This window comes from Anomaloglossus baeobatrachus, chromosome 4 (genome assembly GCF_048569485.1).
Source record: "Anomaloglossus baeobatrachus isolate aAnoBae1 chromosome 4, aAnoBae1.hap1, whole genome shotgun sequence".
NCBI classification, from domain to species: domain Eukaryota; kingdom Metazoa; phylum Chordata; class Amphibia; order Anura; family Aromobatidae; genus Anomaloglossus; species Anomaloglossus baeobatrachus.
Window position 1 is genome coordinate 652,111,556 of NC_134356.1, and position 20,561 is coordinate 652,132,116.

Here is a 20,561-nt window from a genome sequence, read left to right on the forward strand (position 1 = left end):
TCGTGACCTCTGAGATCCGGTGATGTCATGTCAACTTCCAGTTGACCCAACATCACCGAGATGGGCCCCAGTCACCCTGAGTGACTGGGCTGTGGGCAAAGTTTCACTGCTCATCATAGCCCAGCATGTCGCGCGTGCTCTCCTTCACTGCAGAGCACCACAAGCACAAGAAATGCTGGGCTGTGACGTGCGGTGAAACTCTGCCGACAGCCCAGTCACTCAGGGAGACTGGGGCCTGCCTTGGTGATGTTGGGTCAACTGAAAGTTGACGTGACATCACCGGATCTCAAAGGTCAAATGGTAAAATGTCCCCCATACTGGTATATGTCCCCAAACCTGGTAAAATATCCCCCGTCCTGGTATATGTCTGCATCCTTATAAATGCCCCCCATGCTGGTAAAATGTTCCCAATCCTGGAAAATGCCACCCATGTTGGTAAAATGTCCCCCATTCTGATATATGGTTGCATCCTGGTAAAATGTCCCCCATTCTGATATATGGTTGTGTCGCGGGCGGCGGGGCGCTGCGCTCGCTAACGCTCGGGTCCGGCGCTGCAGCTGCTGCTCGGTGGCTCGAGCGGTGGGCCGGATCCAGGGACTCGAGCGGCGCTCCTCGCCCGTGAGTGAAAAAGGGGGTGCTTTGTTGGGGATTTAGTCCGTGACGCCACCCACGGGTTGTGGTGAAGATGGGCATCACCGCTGCTGGTGACGGGGATCCCAGGAACGATGGTAGGGAGCAGCTGGGATGTTGTTTTCCCCCTCCGTGGGTAGGAGTTGGTGGTCCCGGGGCCCGTTGGTGTGACGGGGAGGCAGGGTCGGTGAGGTGCAAGGTTGCAGGGACAGCGCGGCGCGGTGCCGGATGGCACGGGTGTACTCACTCAGCAATGGATGCACAAAGTCTCCGGTAAACCAAACGCCTGGATAGACGGGTCCTGCAGCCGGCTGCAGTGTCTCTCCCTGGACAGGTGATGGTGGCTGTCTCTCCCTGCACCTTTGTGTACTGTGTTGACTCCAATGGCTTCCCAACGGTAGTCCGCTCCCCGGTGTGTAGATACCGGAGGAGCCCGTTTTGCCCGCAGGCGCTGGCCCTCGGATTTTTAGCCGGTGGCGGTGGCTGTATATCCTCACGGTGTGAGCGGTTGTCTTCAATTGGGACTTGGTTGTTAGGGAACCCCGGGGGTTCCTGTCACATTCGGATTTTACCATTGACGGCGGCTCCAAGCCTGGTCGGGGTCCGATGGCCCTGCCTGTGTGTGCTTAGCTTCACTCCGTTCCCTGGTCCGGTACCGCCCAGCCCCGGTCCTTATGGCTCTGCGGAGTTCCACCAACTCCTGCAGATGGCCACCACTGTCTGCCAACCTTGCTCTCAGTGCCTGGGCTCCAACCCAGACACTTGCAGTTTTGTGACCTCTCACTTTCACCTCCTGAACTGATCTGTCTGCTTTTCCCGCCTCCAGGCCTGTGAACTCCTCGGTGGGTGGGGCAAACCACCTGACTCCGCCCCACCTGGTGTGGACATCAGACCCTGGAGGGAGGCAACAAGGGTTTTGTGTCTGACTAATGTTACTGTCCGGGGGTGGAGGGTGTGTGTGTGTTTTGTCTGTGGCTACCTGGCTAGTCCAGGGCGCCACAGTTGCATACTGGTAAATGCCTCCCATGCTGGTAAAATGTCATCCATTCTGGTAAAATGTTCCCCCATCCTGGTAAAATGACCCCTATCCTCGTAAAATCTCCTCCTTCCTGGCAAAATGTCCCCCATTCTGGTGAAATGTTCCTCATCCTGATATATAACTGCATTCTGATAAATGTCCCCTAACCTGGTAAATGTCCCTTATCCTGGTAAATGTCCCCCATCCTGGTAAATGTCCCCCATCCTGGTAAATGTCCCCCATCCTGGCCGCATCCTGGTACATGAAAGCCCCCATCGCTGCACAGAACAAAAAAAACCATACTCACCTTCCTTCTCCCGCTCCACCGCTGCGCACTGCTTTCTGCTCAATCTGGGCCACGGCCTGATAATATGTGATGGTTGCTGGGCTTAAAACCCCTTAACGACTGCGGGCAGTAATATTACGTCCTAGCGGTCATAGTGTTACTGCCCGCGGTCTGCCGCTGGCAGCATGCAGCAATCGGGGCACATCTCAGCTGATTTTCACATTTGTAAAAAATAGAAAAAAAAACATGTGGCGTTTTTTCAGGAACGGGCGTGGTCAACAAATGTATTATTATTTATTCTACTGAATTCTTATTCTTGAGTCTGTATCTAATACACCACTCTCAAATGTCATATAAAAATACATATATATATATATATATATATACAGTACACATTTTTGTAAATATTTTATTATATCTTTTGATAGGACAATACTGAAGATCTGACACTGTGATACTATGTAACGTAGCTTATAAAAACAGTTGCTTTACAATATCAATGTGATTGTTTTCTAACTCAATCCCATAAGGAAGCAATAAAGGAACAAATTTCGACTTAAAGTATTGTAAAAAATGCAACCGCCCGAACAGGGACTTGAACCCTGGACCCTCAGATTAAAAGTCTGATGCTCTACCGACTGAGCTATCCGGGCTCATGGAAAGTGCGGTATTCGGTGACATCATTGCCAGTTCTATCAATATGGCCGATGAGCTACATTGATCAGAATATAGGATTTCCCGATGAAGCTCCTGTCTTGTCCGTATATCACACAGGACACTTGGCGTCACGTGCACCGAGGAGCCTCATTTACCAATGTAATAAGATGTTTTTTAGGTAAAATAAAGGTAATACAGATATGATTTTTATTGGGGAAAAGTCTCCCATATTTGGATGTAAGGGGTGTAAGTTGAGTTTTGGGGGGGATAAACTTCCTTTACTTTTACGTTACGTGAAAAAGATTCTCCTGAGAATGAAAAGTGATTGCAGGAGGACATGGTGATGGGACGCCGACCAAACTCTGCTCTGCCTTTTCTTACGAGTCACCACCTTGGTCCATATTATCCCTCTGTTGTGGAGTCCATAACTCAGTAGTAGGAAGAAGTGTGCACAATTATATGCAAAAGTCATCAGATCATGACTAAGCTGCATTTTGCCCACTCTTGCAATCACAATCCCATCACAAAACTTGAAAGCTGAAGACCAGGAGAAGGACATCCCACAACAGTCACCAGCCCGGCTAGCTCAGTCGGTAGAGCATGAGACTCTTAATCTCAGGGTCGTGGGTTCGAGCCCCACGTTGGGCGGTTTCTTTTGTCAATCTCTTGACAAAATAGCATTCCTCCACCCTGAGCTCCTTGCTCCCCTACGATCTTTCCATATACAAGTGCATTGTAAGAAATTAGAATATCATCAAAAAGTTAATTTATTTCACTAATTCAATACAAAAAGTAAAAGGCATATATTATATAGAGTCATTACACACAGAGGGATCTATTCCTATATATTATATAGAGTCATTACACACAGAGGAATCTATTCCTATATATTATATAGAGTCATTATGTAACGGGGGCAGGGGGCGCCTCAGGGGGTGTAGTCGGGTCCCCTCGCCTTGTGGGCCGCAGCTGGAACCCCGGCCCTGCCGTTACTTGCAAAACAGGTGTGTTGTTGGGGCAGACTGTGGATGCATGGGGCCCATTCATGACAGCGTTCTTTCTCAGCTCTCCAGCTCCTTTTTCACTTTCAGGAAAGAGACAATTGCAGGCAGCGGATAAACCAAACACCGATTTATTAAACAAAGCTTCCATCTTTTTGTTTGCAGCAGGTTTACTTTAGTACGTTACAAGTTACAGGTCCTTTTCTACAAAAACGGTTTCCTTTTTCTCTACGGGCACTTTCCTTTGCCTGCAGGGAACATACGTTAACCCCCTAGTAGCTGCGCTCTAACCCGGATTTACTGTAGGGCAGATCAGCACACACTACCGGCTCTGGATAAGTTCTCACCTCTCCACTTCTTTGTCAGGGCACTAACCTTCGCCTGCAGGGGCCACTTGTTATCCCCCTGATAGCTGCACTCCACTCTAGTACACACCACCGGCTCCGGACTAGTCCCAACTCTTCCACCGTTTCTCATGGGTTTCCTCTGCTTTCTAGCCAAGAGTACTCACTCAGGCTGACTGCCTCGTCTCACTCCCACACTCTGCCCCGTCACCTCAGACCGAGCTTGCTCGCCTCTCACATCTCACTGCACACTGGACTCTGCATTCAGAACCCTTCCTTCCCCACCTAGGCTGCCCTGCCCCTTCCTTCCCTGCCACTGTTACCAGGGGAACCACTGCTCTACACTGGCACCTAGTGGGGAAACAGTTTATGACAGGTAACATTTTACCATCAACATTTACAATTTGCCACCATACTACTGTGGCGTTTTCAGGGGGGAAAAACCGCTCCTTCACTACCAGGGGTCCGACTACCCCTTACAATTACACACAGAGGTATCTATTTCTATATATTATATACAGTCATTACACACAGAGGGATCTACTGTATTTCTATATATTATATAGAGTCATTACACACAGAGGGATCTATTTCTATATATTATATATAGTCATTACACACAGAGGGATCTATTTCTATATATTATATAGAGTCATTACACACGGAGGGATCTATTTCTATATATTATATAGTCATTACACACATAGGTATCTATTTCTATATATTATATAGAGTTATTACACACAGAGGATCTATTTCTATTATATACAGTCATTACACACAGAGGGATCTACTGTATTTCTATATATTATATAGAGTCATTACACACAGAGGGATCTATTCCTATATATTAAATAGAGTCATTACACACAGAGGGATCTATTTCTATATATTATATAGAGTCATTACACACAGAGGGATCTATTTCTATATATTATATAGAGTCATTACACACAGAGGGATCAATTTTATATATTATATAGAGTCATTACACACAGAGGGATCTATTTCTATATATTATATAGAGTTATTACACACAGAGGATCTATTTCTATTATATACAGTCATTACACACAGAGGGATCTACTGTATTTCTATATATTATATAGAGTCATTACACACAGAGGGATCTATTTCTATATATTATATAGAGTCATTACACACAGAGGGATCAATTTTATATATTATATAGAGTCATTACACACAGAGGGATCTATTTCTATATATTATATAGAGTTATTACACACAGAGGATCTATTTCTATTATATACAGTCATTACACACAGAGGGATCTACTGTATTTCTATATATTATATAGAGTCATTACACACAGAGGGATCTATTTCTATATATTATATAGAGTCATTACACACAGAGGGATCTATTTCTATATATAATATAGAGTCATTACACACAGAGGGATCTATTTCTATATATTATATAGAGTCATTACACACAGAGGGATCTATTTCTATATATTATATAGGTCATTACAGTAAAGTATTTAGCCCCTTGAATTTTTCAACCTTTTCCTAGATTTCAGGCTTCAAGCATAAAGATAAAATGGTAATATTATTGTGAAGAATCAACAACAAGTGGACACAATTGTGAAGTGGAAAGAAATGTATTGCTTATTTTAAAATTTTGTAAAAAATAAATAACTGAAAATTGAGTTGTGCAATATTATTCGGCCCCTGTAAGTTAATACTTTGTAGCGCCACCTTTTGCTGCGAATACAGCTGCAGTCGCTTGGGGTATGCCTCTATCAGTTTTGCACATCGAGAGACTGAAATTCTCGCCCATTCTTCCTTTGCAAACAGCTGGAGCTGAGTGAGGTTGGATGGAGGCGTTTGTGAACAGCAGTTTTCAGCTCTTTCCACAGATTCTCGATTGGGTTCAGGTCTGGACTGTGACTTGGCTATTCTAACACCTGAATACGTTTATTTGTAAACCATTCCATTGTAGATTTTGCTTTATGTTTGGGATCATTGTCTTGTTGGAAGACAAATCTCCGTCCCAGTCTCAGGTCTTTTGCAGACTCCAACAGGTTTTCTTCAAGAATGGTCCTGTATTTGTTTCCATCCATCTTCCCATCAATTTTAATCATCTTACCTGTCCCTGCTGAAGAAAAGCAGGTTCAAACCATGATGCTGCCACCACCATGTTTGATAGTGGGGATGGTGTGTTCAGGGTGATGAGCTGTGTTGCTTTTACGACAAACATATTGTACGGTACTATGCCCAAATAGTGTGATTTTGGTTTGATCTGACCAAAGCACCTTCTTCCACATGTTTGGTGTCTCCCAGGTGGCTTGTGGCAAACTTTAAATTACACATTTTATGGATATCTTTGAGAAATGGCTTTCTTCTTGCCACACTTCCATAAAGGCCAGATTTGTGCAGTGTACATCTGATTGTTGTCCTATGGACAGACTCTCCCATCTCAGCTGTAGATCTCTGCAGTTCATCCAGAGTGATCATGGGCCTCTTGGCTGCATCTCTGATCAGTCTTCTCCTTGTATAAGATGAAAGTTTGGGATGGACGGCCAGGTCTTGGTAGATTTGCAGTGGTATGAGACTCCTTCCATTTCAATATGATCGCTTGCACAGTGCTTCTTGAAATGTTTAAAGTTTTGGAAATCTTTCTGTAATCAAATCCGGCTTTAAATTTCTCCACAACAGTATCACGGACCTGCCTGTTGTGTTCTTTGGTCTTCATGATGCTCTCTGTGCTTTAAACAGAACACTGAGACTATCACAGAGCAGGTGCATTTATACGGAGACTTGATTACACACAGGGGATTATATTTATCATCATCAGTCATTTAGGACAACATTGGATCCTTAATGAACTTCTGAAGTGAGTTTGCAGAACTGAAAGTAAAGGGGATGAATAATATTGCACACCCCAATTTTCAGTTTTTATTTTTTTACAAAAGTTTAAAATAAGCAATAAACTTCATTCAACTTCACAATTGTGTCCCACTTGTTGTTGATTCTTCTTCTTGATGTCAAGAAAAGTGCCGCCCAAATACTATGAATTCTGTGCAGTGACGGATCACACTGCTCTATCTGCATCTGATGGAGGAGTCTGGGATTGGTGAAGGAGGACGTTACCCCCTGATGGCACTGTGCTCTCTGTACAGTTTGGTGGAGGAGGGATAATATTATGGGGGTGTTTTTAAGCGGTCGGCCTATACTGGGGCAGTTGTAGGTTAGCGACTTTGTGGGAAGATTTTGGAGAAGACACTTTTCTTTTCTCCATTTTTCCATTTGCACCAATCCTGACCAACAGAGTAAGCTTTTTTTAAAGAAAATGTAATAAAAAATGGGTGGAGTTTATTCAGGAGAGGGCGTGGTCAACAAATTTATTATAATTTATTCTACATGGTGGCGTAAATTATCACAGCCCCTGACTGATGTACAATTAATACGGCAGCTGGTGGAAGCCCCAGTTCCCAAACAGGCACATTGTACTCATCAAGAATGGCATGTGAAGAATTGTGGTCTGCATCTAAAGCATCACTCTCAAATGTCCTAAAAAAATACATATAAATGCATATATGCAGTATAGACCAAAAGTTTGGACACACCTTCTCATTCAAAGAGTTTTCTTTATTTTCAGGACTCTGAAAATTGTAGATTCACATTGAAGGCATCAACTATGAATTATCACATGTGAAATGAAATACTTAACAAAAAAGTATGAAACAACTGAAAATATGTCTTATATTCCAGGTTCTTCACAGTAGCCACCTTTTGCTTTCATTACTACTTTGCACACTCTTGGCATTCTCTTGATGAGCTTCAAGAGGTAGTCACCGCAAATGGTCTTCCAACAGCCTTGAAGGAGTTCCCAGAGATGCTTAGTACTTGTTGGCCCTTTTGCCTTCACTCTGCGGTCCAGTTCACCCCAAACCATCTCAATTGGGTTCAGGTCTGGTGACTGTGGAGGCCAGGTCATCTGGCGTACCACCCCATCACTCTCCTTCTTAGTCAAATAACCCATACACAGCCTGGAGGTGTGTTTGGGGTCATTGTCATGTTGATAATAACTGATGGTCCAACAAAACGCAAACCGGATGGAATAGCATGTCGCTGCAAGATGCTGTGGTAGCCATGCTGGTTCAGTATGCCTTGAATTTTGAATAAATCCCCAACAGTGTTACCAGCAAAGCACCCCCACACCATCACACCTCCTCCTCCATGCTTCACGGTGGGAACCAGGCATGTAGAGTCCATCCCTTCACCTTTTCTACAAAGACACGGTGGTTGGATCCAAAGATCTCAAATTTGGACTCATCAGACCAAAGCACAGATTTCCACTGGTCTAATGTCCACTCCTTGTGTTCTTTAGCCCAAACAAGTCTTTTCTGCTTGTTGCCTGTCTTTAGCAGTGGTTACCTAGCAGCTATTTTACCATGAAGGCCTGCTGCACAAAGTCTACTCTTAACAGTTGTTCTAGAGATAAGAAGGTGTGTCCAAACTTTTGGTCTGTACTGTATATACAGTATATATATATATATATATATATACATACATACAGTATATCACATTTTTGTAAATATTTTATATCTTTTGATAGGACAATACTGAAGATATGACATTTTGATATAATATAGCATAACTTGTAAAAAAAGTTGCTTGACAAGATCACTGTGCTTGCTTTATAACTCACTCTCATAAGGAAGCAATGAAGGAACAATTTCCGACATAAAATATGATGGTACTTTGCAAAAAAGCAAAAAAGTCTGATGCTCTACCGACTGAGCTATCCGGGCTCATGGAAAGTGCGGTATTCGGTGACATCATTGCCAGTTCCTCCAATATGGCCGATGAGCTACATTGATCAGAATATAGGATATTCCTATGAAGGTCCTGTCTTGTCCGTATATCACACAGGACACTTGGCGTCACGTGCACCGAGGAGCCTCGTTTACCAATGCAATAAAATGTTTTTTAGGTAAAATAAAGGTAATACAGATATGATTTTTATTGGGGCAAAGTCTCCCATATTTGGATGTAAGGGGTGTAAGTTGAGTTTTGGGGGGGATAAACTTCCTTTACTTTTACGTTACGTGATTAAGATTCTCCTGAGAATGAAAAGTGATTGCAGGAGGACATGGTGATGGGACGCCGACCAAACTCTTCTCTCCCTCTTCTTACGAGTCACCACCTTGGTCCATATTATCCCTCTGTTGTGGAGTCCATAACTCAGTAGTAGGAAGAAGTGTGCACAATTATATGCAAAAGTCATCAGATTATGACTAAACTGCATTTTTCCCACTCTTGCACTCACAATCCCATCACAAAACTTGAAAGCTGGAGACCAGGAGAAGGACATCCCACAACAGTCACCAGCCCGGCTAGCTCAGTCGGTAGAGCATGAGACTCTTAATCTCAGGGTCGTGGGTTCGAGCCCCACGTTGGGCGGTTACTTTTGTCAATCTCTTGAGAAAATACCATTCCTCCACCCTGAGCTCCTTGCACCTCTATGATCTTTCCATATACAAGTGCATTGTAAGAAATTACAATATCATCAAAAAGTTAATTTATTTCAGTAATTCACTATAAAAAGTGAAGGGCATATATTATATAGAGTCATTACACACAGAGGGATCTATTCCTATATATTATATAGAGTCATTACACACAGAGGGATCTATTCCTATATATTACATAGAGTCATTACACACAGAGGGATCTATTCCTATATATTATATAGAGTCATTACACACAGAGGGATCTATTTCTATATATTATATAGTCATTACAAACATAGGTATCTATTTCTATATATTATATAGAGTTATTACACACAGAGTATCTATTTCTATTATATACAGTCATTACACACAGAGGGATCTACTGTATTTCTATATATTATATAGAGTCATTACACACAGAGGGATCTATTCCTATATATTATATAGAGTCATTACACACAGAGGGATCTATATCTATATATTATATAGAGTCATTACACACAGAGGAATCTATTTCTATATATTATATAGAGTCATTACACACAGAGGGATCTATTTCTATATATTATATAGAGTCATTACACACAGAGGGATCTATTTCTATATATTATATAGGGTCATTACACACAGAGGGATCTATTTCTATATATTATATAGAGTCATTACACACAGAGGGATCTATTTCTATATATTATATACAGTCATTACACACAGAGGGATCTATTTCTATATATTATATAGAGTCATTACACACAGAAGGATCTATTTCCATATATTATATAAAGTCATTACACACAGAGGGATCTATTTCTATATATTATATAGAGTCATTATACACAGAGTGATCTATTTCTATATATTATATAGAGTCATTACACACAGAGGGATCTATTTCCATATATTATATAAAGTCATTACACACAGAGGGATCTATTTCTATATATTATATAGAGTCATTACACACAGAGGGATCTATTCCTATGTATTATATAGAGTAAATACACACAGAGGGATCTATTTCTATATATTATATAGAGTCATTACACACAGAGTGATGTATTTCCATATATTATATATAGTCATTACACACAGAGGGATCTATTTCTATATATTATATAGAGTCATTACACACAGAGGGATCTATTTCTATATATTATATAGAGTCATTACACACAGAGGGATCTATTTCCATATATTATATAAAGTCATTACACACAGAGGGATCTATTTCTATATATTATATACAGTCATTACACACAGAGGGATCTATTTCTATATATTATATAGAGTCATTACACACAGAGGGATCTATTTCCATATATTATATAAAGTCATTACACACAGAGGGATCTATTTCTATATATTATATAGAGTCATTACACACAGAGGGATCTATTTCTATATATTATATAGAGTCATTACACACAGAGGGATCTATTTCTATACATTATATAGAGTCATTACACACAGAGGGATCTATTTCTATACATTATATAGAGTCATTACACACAGAGGGATCTATTCCTATATATTATATAAAGTCATTACACACAGAGGGATCTATTTCTATACATTATATAGAGTCTTTACACACAGAGGTATCTATTTCTATACATTATCCCTCTAGAGGAGGGACCTATAGAAGTGTTACCTGTTTGAACACATAACAGCTGCAGTGCTTATGCTCCCTGTATCTCCCTTCATGTTTGCTGTTTTAAGGATTGTGAATAAAGAAGAAAAAGTTTTTTAAAGGAAGGTGATGTGCCACCTTTTATTCTTCCATTGAATATTGTGCTTTTTTGCTTGAAAGCAGAGCACCAAGTGTGTATGGAAAGTCCTCAGATACCACGCTGAGTCTTGCATGTGAGTAGTGATGAGCGAGTACTAAAAAGCTCGGGTGCTCGAAGCTCGGGCCGAGCCTCCCAAGATACTCGTGTACTCGGGCCGAGCAACGAGCCCAATGTTATCCTATGGGAGACCCGAGTATTTTTGTGAAATGACCCCCCGGCAGCATGGAGAAACCCTAAAAATGTCACAAAAGTCTCAGAAGAGTGCTCAAATGACATGGCAACAGCATGGGGAAGACCCCTTGAAGCATTTATCACTGAAAAGTCACAGCTGTGAACAATTTTGTCCGCGTTTTACGCCATTTTTACGGACTCACCAGAAAACCTTCCAAAATGACCCCAAAATGATTTTTCATGGCGGAAATGTTAAGGGCACATACCCAATAGTGAGATAGAGCTGGTGTATGTTACTTTTTGAGATTAATACATGAAAGATTTTACGTGAAAACATTGTGTGGCACTCCGATGTCCCTGAGAAGAGACGTACATGAAGGCCTCTTGAGTCTAATGTGCCCATTTTGAGGAAGTGAGTCTTTGTAGTATTTTCCTTTGCCAGGGCAGTCCAAAATTGTGAGGTTCACCAATGCCCCTGCATACAGACGTGCATGAGGGCCTCAAAACATTAAGTGTCCATTGTCAGGAAGTGGGTGTATTATAGTATAGCCCTTAGGCAGGGCAGCCAAAAATTGGGAGGCTCCACATTGTCCCTGGATAGAGACGTGCATGAGGGCCTGTAAACCTGAAGTGCCCATTGTAAGGAAGTGGGTCTATTGTAGTATAGCCCTTAGGCAGGGCAGCCTAAAATTGGGAGGCTCCACGTTGTCCCTGGATAGAGACGTGCATGATGGCCTGTAAACCTGAAGTGCCCATTGTAAGGAAGTGGGTGTATTATAGTATAGCCCTTAGGCAGGGCAGCCAAAAATTGGGAGGCTCCACGTTGTCCCTGGATAGAGACGTGCATGAGGGCCAGTAAACCTGAAGTGCCCATTGTAAGGAAGTGGGTCTATTGTAGTATAGCCCTTAGGCAGGGCAGCCTAAAATTGGGAGGCTCCACGTTGTCCCTGGATAGAGACGTGCATGATGGCCTGTAAACCTGAAGTGCCCATTGTAAGGAAGTGGGTGTATTATAGTATAGCCCTTAGGCAGGGCAGCCAAAAATTGGGAGGCTCCACGTTGTCCCTGGATAGAGACGTGCATGAGGGCCTGTAAACCTGAAGTGCCCATTGTAAGGAAGTGGGTGTATTATAGTATAGCCCTTAGGCAGGGCAGCCAAAAATTGGGAGGCTCCACGTTGTCCCTGGATAGAGACGTGCATGAGGGCCTGTAAACCTGAAGTGCCCATTGTAAGGAAGTGGGTGTATTATAGTATAGCCCTTAGGCAGGGCAGCCAAAAATTGGGAGGCTCCACGTTGTCCCTGGATAGAGACGTGCATGAGGGCCTGTAAACCTGAAGTGCCCATTGTAAGGAAGTGGGTGTATTATAGTATAGCCCTTAGGCAGGGCAGCCAAAAATTGGGAGGCTCCACATTGTCCCTGGATAGAGACGTGCATGATGGCCTGTAAACCTGAAGTGCCCATTGTAAGGAAGTGGGTCTATTGTAGTATAGCCCTTAGGCAGGGCAGCCAAAAATTGGGAGGCTCCACGTTGTCCCTGGATAGAGACGTGCATGAGGGCCTGTAAACCTGAAGTGCCCATTGTAAGGAAGTGGGTGTATTATAGTATAGCCCTTAGGCAGGGCAGCCAAAAATTGGGAGGCTCCACGTTGTCCCTGGATAGAGACGTGCATGAGGGCCTGTAAACCTGAAGTGCCCATTGTAAGGAAGTGGGTGTATTATAGTATAGCCCTTAGGCAGGGCAGCCAAAAATTGGGAGGTTCCACATTGTCCCTGGATAGAGACGTGCATGATGGCCTGTAAACCTGAAGTGCCCATTGTAAGGAAGTGGGTCTATTGTAGTATAGCCCTTAGGCAGGGCAGCCAAAAATTGGGAGGCTCCACGTTGTCCCTGGATAGAGACGTGCATGAGGGCCTGTAAACCTGAAGTGCCCATTGTAAGGAAGTGGGTGTATTATAGTATAGCCCTTAGGCAGGGCAGCCAAAAATTGGGAGGCTCCACATTGTCCCTGGATAGAGACGTGCATGATGGCCTGTAAACCTGAAGTGCCCATTGTAAGGAAGTGGGTCTATTGTAGTATAGCCCTTAGGCAGGGCAGCCAAAAATTGGGAGGCTCCACGTTGTCCCTGGATAGAGACGTGCATGAGGGCCTGTAAACCTGAAGTGCCCATTGTAAGGAAGTGGGTGTATTATAGTATAGCCCTTAGGCAGGGCAGCCAAAAATTGGGAGGCTCCACATTGTCCCTGGATAGAGACGTGCATGATGGCCTGTAAACCTGAAGTGCCCATTGTAAGGAAGTGGGTGTATTATAGTATAGCCCTTAGGCAGGGCAGCCAAAAATTGGGAGGCTCCACGTTGTCCCTGGATAGAGACGTGCATGAGGGCCTGTAAACCTGAAGTGCCCATTGTAAGGAAGTGGGTGTATTATAGTATAGCCCTTAGGCAGGGCAGCCAAAAATTGGGAGGCTCCACGTTGTCCCTGGATAGAGACCTGTTAGGTTCTTAGTGCCTCCGTGCTTGCATTAAAAAACCGCACGTGTGTGCCTGTTGGTGGCAGCTTTCCGCTGCATTTGTGTGAGTTTTGCAAAAACTTGGATATAACGCACAAGTCTAGTGAATACACATCAGCACAGCATTGCAAAATGCGCAAGGGCGTTGTCAACGAACAAGGAAGTGGACGTGATGGTGGTGCAGGCAGAGACCGAGGTTGTGTGCAAGCTCTAATTTCGCCACAACAAAGGGCAACATCTAGTCGCTCGCACGTCCTGTCCCAAATTCTTGGGGACCGCAGCAGTACACCGCTCTTGAACCAAGACCAGTGTCAACAGGTTGTTAGTTGGATAGCGGATAATGCTTCCAGTCAGATTGGCACCACCACAAACACTCTGTCTTCCACACGGTCAAGTGTCAGTAGCCGTGATACTGCACCGCACATTTCAGAACCTGATCCTCCTTCCTACCACCAGGCCGAGTACACGTCCACGGACATTACTTATCCCACACTTGGACACTCGGAAGAGCTGTTCGTTCACGTTTCCATTCACAAATTCTGGCCTCTCGCCAGCTCCTGTTGAAGTGGGCCATGACGAGATTGTATGTACAGATGCCCAAATATTTGAGCAGCCACGTTCTCACGAAGTTGGCAACGTGTCTCAACAAGGGGTGGACGATGATGAGACACAATTGTCAGGAAGTCAGGAGGAGGAGCAGGGTGCGGAAGAGGAAGACGACGTGGTGGATGATCCAGTAACTGACCCAACCTGGCAGGAGGATATGCAGAGCGAGGACAGCAGTGCACAGGGGGAGGGAGGCGTAGCATCACAACAGGCAGTAAGAAGCAGAGTGGTGGCCCCAGGCAGACGTCAGGCAACTGTTCCCCGGAACAACACGACACAAGGTGCCTGTACAAATGTTAGGTCTTCCCGAGTCTGGCTGTAATACTATTGTATGTATTGAGGATTTCGATTGCGTTAGGGCAATGACAACCAGAGACGAGTTCTTGGTGCAAGATGTTTATAATATGCAACCAGCAAATATGTACATAAACGGAACAAAAACACAGTAGAACATAAATACAGGAAATACCTTCCAGGGACGGAGCGAATGGGAATTCCCGTAACCGCGCACAGGACTCCCCCAGGGAGACCACCAAGAGCGAACCCCTATACAGGGACTGTCTGGCAATCACCCCAGAAGCCCTAAATGCGCAGCAGCCGGGACACAAAAGGGCAATAGGTAAGTCCAAAAATGTCCGTACGTGATGTGAGTCCAGAGTGGTATTAAACGGAAGGAACCGGGCAGAAGTGCCGACCAAAGACGGCAAACGGAGTCCGGGCACAGCTAGATGATACCAGATGAAGTCCAGAGTCGGTGTCGGTTGTTTTCCAAGAGGATCCGAATAACAATCAGGAACCAAAAGCAGCAGGGCAGGAGCACACAGGAAGCAGTATACTCAGGCACTGGACTAAGCTTTAGGGGCGGCTTTTAAACAGATGGACAGGAAGTAGGGCAACAGAACAGAAAACTCCATGTTAACAAAGGGCAAGCTCTTTCAAAAGAAAACTGGAAAACCCGGAACTCTGATACTGGCAGTTTTTTAAGTTGGCTCCAGATGATTCTAAAAAGGCCATTTGCAACACCTGCCATGCCAGCATCAGCAGGGGTACCAAAACTAGCAGCCTGACCACCACCAGCATGATCAGGCACATGTCAGCCAAGCACCCGACTTTGTGGGAAGTACAACAGAGTCGAGGAGCAGTGCTTGCTGATGTCACTGCTACGTCTTCGCTGGTTGTGCATGCGAGCCAATCCCCTGTCCATGCTGCCTGCGAACAAGCCTCCTCCACTCCTGCACCTGCAGTTGCCTACGCAGAAAGAACACCATCATCAAGCACGTCCTTGTCCCAGCGCAACGTTCAGTTATCCATTCAGCAAACCTTTGAACGCAGGCGCAAATACACTGCCAACACCCCACATGCCACAGTTCTAAATGCTAACATTTCGCGACTGCTTGCGCTGGAAATGTTGCCTTTTAGGCTGGTTGAGACAGAAGCATTCCGCGACCTGATGGTGGCAGCTGTCCCACGTTACTCGGTCCACAGCCGCCACTATTTCTCCCGGTGCGCCGTCCCCGCATTGCATAACCACGTGTCACAAAACATCACACGTGCCCTGAACAACGCTGTTTCAGCCAAAGTCCACCTAACCACAGACACGTGGACAAGTGCATGTGGGCAAGGCCGCTACATCCCGTTGACGTCACACTGGGTTAATATTGTGCAAGCTGGGACCCAGTCTGAGCGAGGGACGGAACACGTCCTTCACACACCAAGTTTTGCAGGCCCTACCTCAGTCAGGGTTCACACACACTCTACAGCTCCGGAATGTCATGCTCCTCAGCCTCCTCCTCCTCCTGCGCATCCTGATCCACTTTACCCTCCACACCAGTCCCAAGCTGGAAGTGTCGCGGGCGGAGGAGGGGACGGTGCGCTCTCCCACTGCTCGGGTCCGGCTGACGCTGCTCTACGGCTGCTGCTGCTCGTTGGCTCGAGCGATGGCCGGATCCCGGGGACTCGAGCGGCGCTACTCGCCCGTGAGTGAAAAGGGGTGGTTTGGGTTTTGGGGATATTGTCCGTGACGCCACCCACGGTTGTGGTGATTGTGTGGACACCACCGCTGCTCTGGACGGGGATCCCGGGAGCCTGTGACAGGGAGCAGCTTTGTTGTTATTTCTCCCCTCCGTGGGTAGGGGGGTTGGTTGTCCCGGGGCCTGGTGATGGGATAGACATGGATGACAGGCGGGTTGCGGGGCCTGATGAGGTGCAGGGTCGCAGGGGCAGCGCTGTGCCGCACGGCACGGAGGTACTCACTCAGCCCAATGATGATGACACAGTTCACGGTTAAACAAGTGGCTGGATGGACGGGTCACTCGGACGGCTGCGGTTGTTCCTCCCTGCAGGTTAGTGATGACTGTCTCTCCCTGCACCTAAGTTAAGTGTTGGTAGTGATGGTTTCCCAACGGTAACCCGCTCCCCGACCTGGATATGGGCCGGAGGAGCCCCTTTTGCCCACAGGCGCTGGCCCTGGGAGACGGTTGCCCTTGGCGGTGGCTGTGTCTCCCCTTCACGGTTGTACGGTTGCCTTCTATCTGGACTTGGCTGTTTGGAAACCCTGAGGTTCCCTTCACTAACGGATTTGGCAAATTCACGGCGACACCAAGCCTTGCCGGGATCCGAAAGTCCTCTGCCAATGGTGCTGGCTTCTCTTTGTATACCGGTCCGGTACGGCCGGGTCACCACCCGTCCACGGTCCTTACGGCAGACTCCAATCGGCCTCCACTGCAGACGGTCACCACATCCTGCCAACCTTGCTGTCCTGTCCGGGCCACACACCCGGACCAACTTCAGGCTCTTTGCTGTCACTTTTCTCCTCTCTACTACTTTCCTCCTTCCACTTCCTTAGCTTAACTCTCACTGCCTGTGTTTTCCCTCCTCCTCGGTGGGTGGAGACCAACCGCCTGGCTCCACACCCTGGTGTGGACAACAGCCCCTGGGGAAGGCAACAAGGATTTTGTGTTTTGACTATGATATGCCTGCAGGGAGTGTGGGGTGTTTAAGTGTTGTGCTCTGTGGCCCCTGGCTTGTCCAGGGCGACACAGAAGCACTGCAGCACTGCCTCGGCGAAGCGGCAACAGGCAGTGCTGAAGCTAATCTGCATAGGTGACAAACCCCACAATGCAGAAGAGGTGTGGACAGCTCTGAAACAGCAGGCAGATCACTGGCTCACAACTCTGAACCTAAAGCCAGGAAAGGTCGTGTGTGACAATGGCCGGAACCTGGTGGTGGCTTTGAGGCGAGGCCAGCTGACACATGTTCCATGCGTGGCCCATGTGCTCAACCTCGTGGTTCAGCGGTTTCTAAAGTCATACTCAGAGCTGTCTGATCTGCTGGTAAAAGTTCGCCGCCTGTCTGCACATTTTCGAAAGTCACCTACTGCTTCAGCCGGCCTTGCCGGCTTAAGACGCCGTTTGCATCTTCCGGCACACAGACTGGTGTGTGATGTCCCCACGCGTTGGAATTCAACTCTGCACAAGTTGGTCAGGATATGTGAGCAGAAGAGGGCAGTTGTTGAGTACCTGCATCACCTAAGCCGTCGGGAAATGGGTCAAACTCCACACATAACACCTGAGGAGTGGAGATGGATGTCCGACCTATGCACCATCCGCCAAAGCTTTGAGGACTCCACCAAGATGGTGAGCGGCGATGACGACATTATTAGCGTCACCATACCGCTTCTCTGCCTTCTAAAATGGTCTCTGCTCAAAAAACAACCATGATGCATTGCAGGCGGAGCGCGATGAGTTTGAGCAAGAAACAGTAGTGGGTGTGGGTGATGATAACACACAGCCCAGCCTCGTCTCATCACAACGTGCAGTGGAGGACTATGACGAGGATGAAGACATGGAGCAACTCTCTGGCCAAATTGAGGATATGACATGCAGTCATATCCTCGGTTCAGCGTGGCTGGCCAGAGGACAGGGTAGATGATGAGGAGGAGGAGGAGGAGGACAGCATGTTCAGTCATCGTGTTGGTCAGGATACTGAAGTGATGGCTGTTAAGAGTCTGGCACACATGGCTGACTTTATGGTAAGCTGCCTGTCTCGTGACCCTCGCGTTAAGAACATCTTGGCCGACAATCATTACTGGTTGGTAACACTGTTAGACCCACGCTACAAGGAGAACTTTTTGTCTCTTATTCCCGTGGAGGAGAGGTCAACCAAAATGCAGCAGTTCCGGAAGGCCATAGTCACGGAAGTAGGCAAAGCATTCCCCTCACAAAACGCTAGCGGCATAGGTCAGGAATCAGTGGACAACCGAGGCGTACAGCCGAGAGAGGCACAAGTCCAATCCGCCAGAGGTAGGGGAACAGTCTTTAAGATGTGGGACAGTTTTCTCAGCCCCTCACGTACCACAGCCCCTGAGGTGCGGGGTAGTGCCACAAGAAATCCTAAGTTTGCCCAGATGCTGAAGGAGTACCTTGCAGATCGAACAACTGTACTCCGACATTCCTCTGTGCCTTACAATTATTGGGTATCCAAGCTGGACACGTGACATGAATTGGCTCTCTACGCCTTGGAAGTCCTGGCCTGCCCTGCTGCTAGCGTTTTGTCAGAGCGTGTTTTTAGTGCCGCAGGTGGAATCATTACAGATAAACGCACCCGCCTGTCAACTGAAAATGCTGACAGGCTGACTCTGATCAAGATGAACAAGGGTTGGATTGTGCCAGACTTCACCACACCACCAGCAAATGAGAGCGGAATTTAAAGTTTGCCATGTACGTCCACTCACCCATGGGTACACACTTCTGGACTTTGGATAATCGCTGGACTGCTCCTCCTTCTCCTCAGGCGCCACCATGATGATGACCGTTACAAATTGCAATACTTAGGCCTTTGTTTCAGGTATACCCCCAGTGGTAAATTTTTTCGCCCATTCTTTGCAGAATGGACATTACAACGACAGGAGACCCGCTCCTTTGCAATGGGAACAATGTTTTGAGGCCCTCATGCACGTCTCTACCCAGGGACAACGTGGAGCCTCCCAATTTTTGGCTGCCCTGCCTAAGGGCTATACTACAATAGACCCACTTCCTTCCAATGGGCACTTCAGGTTTACAGGCCCTCATGCACGTCTCTACCCAGGGACAACGTGGAGCCTCCCAATTTTTGGCTGCCCTGCCTAAGGGCTATACTACAATAGACCCACTTCCTTCCAATGGGCACTTCAGGTTTACAGGCCCTCATGCACGTCTCTACCCAGGGACAACGTGGAGCCTCCCAATTTTTGGCTGCCCTGCCTAAGGGCTATACTACAATAGACCCACTTCCTTCCAATGGGCACTTCAGGTTTACAGGCCCTCATGCACGTCTCTACCCAGGGACAACGTGGAGCCTCCCAATTTTTGGCTGCCCTGCCTAAGGGCTATACTACAATAGACCCACTTCCTTACAATGGGCACTTCATGTTTACAGGCCCTCATGCACGTCTCTATCCAGGGACAATATGGAGCCTGACGCTGCCACCGACTGCCACACACATGCTGTTTTTAAATGCAACCACGGACGCAATAAGAACCTAACTGGTTTTTAGGAGCGACAATTACTGAGAAGTCTGACACTATCAGACACTGCTGACTGACGTGTATTATTATACACTAGACTTGTGCGTTATATAATAGTTTGTGCAAAACGCGCACCTGTCCCCTGCCACCGACTGCCACACACGTGCTGTTTTTAAATGCAAGCACGGACGCAATAAGAACCTAACTGGTTTTTAGGAGCGACAATTACTGAGAAGTCTGACACTATCAGACACTGCTGACTGACGTGTATTATACACTAGACTTGTGCGTTATATAATAGTTTGTGCAAAACGCGCACCTGTCCCCTGCCACCGACTGCCACACACGTGCTGTTTTTAAATGCAAGCACGGACGCAATAAGAACCTAACTGGTTTTTAGGAGCGACAATTACTGAGAAGTCTGACACTATCAGACACTGCTGACTGACGTGTATTATACACTAGACTTGTGCGTTATATAATAGTTTGTGCAAAACGCGCACCTGTACACTGCCACTGACTGCCACACACGTGCTGTTTTTAAATGCAAGCACGGA

At 46.1% G+C, this 20,561-nt stretch overlaps 3 non-coding genes across 3 annotated transcripts; 2 read left to right on the forward strand and 1 right to left on the reverse strand.

The window, feature by feature from the left end:
* Positions 1–2,514: 2,514 nt before the first annotated feature.
* TRNAK-UUU (transfer RNA lysine (anticodon UUU)) lies at positions 2,515–2,587 on the reverse strand. Its single transcript has one exon. It is a non-coding gene; the product is annotated as a tRNA-Lys (tRNA).
* A 579-nt stretch (positions 2,588–3,166) lies between these two features.
* TRNAK-CUU (transfer RNA lysine (anticodon CUU)) lies at positions 3,167–3,239 on the forward strand. Its single transcript has one exon. It is a non-coding gene; the product is annotated as a tRNA-Lys (tRNA).
* A 6,056-nt stretch (positions 3,240–9,295) lies between these two features.
* On the forward strand, positions 9,296–9,368 carry TRNAK-CUU (transfer RNA lysine (anticodon CUU)). Its single transcript has one exon. It is a non-coding gene; the product is annotated as a tRNA-Lys (tRNA).
* The last annotated feature ends 11,193 nt before the right edge of the window (positions 9,369–20,561 follow it).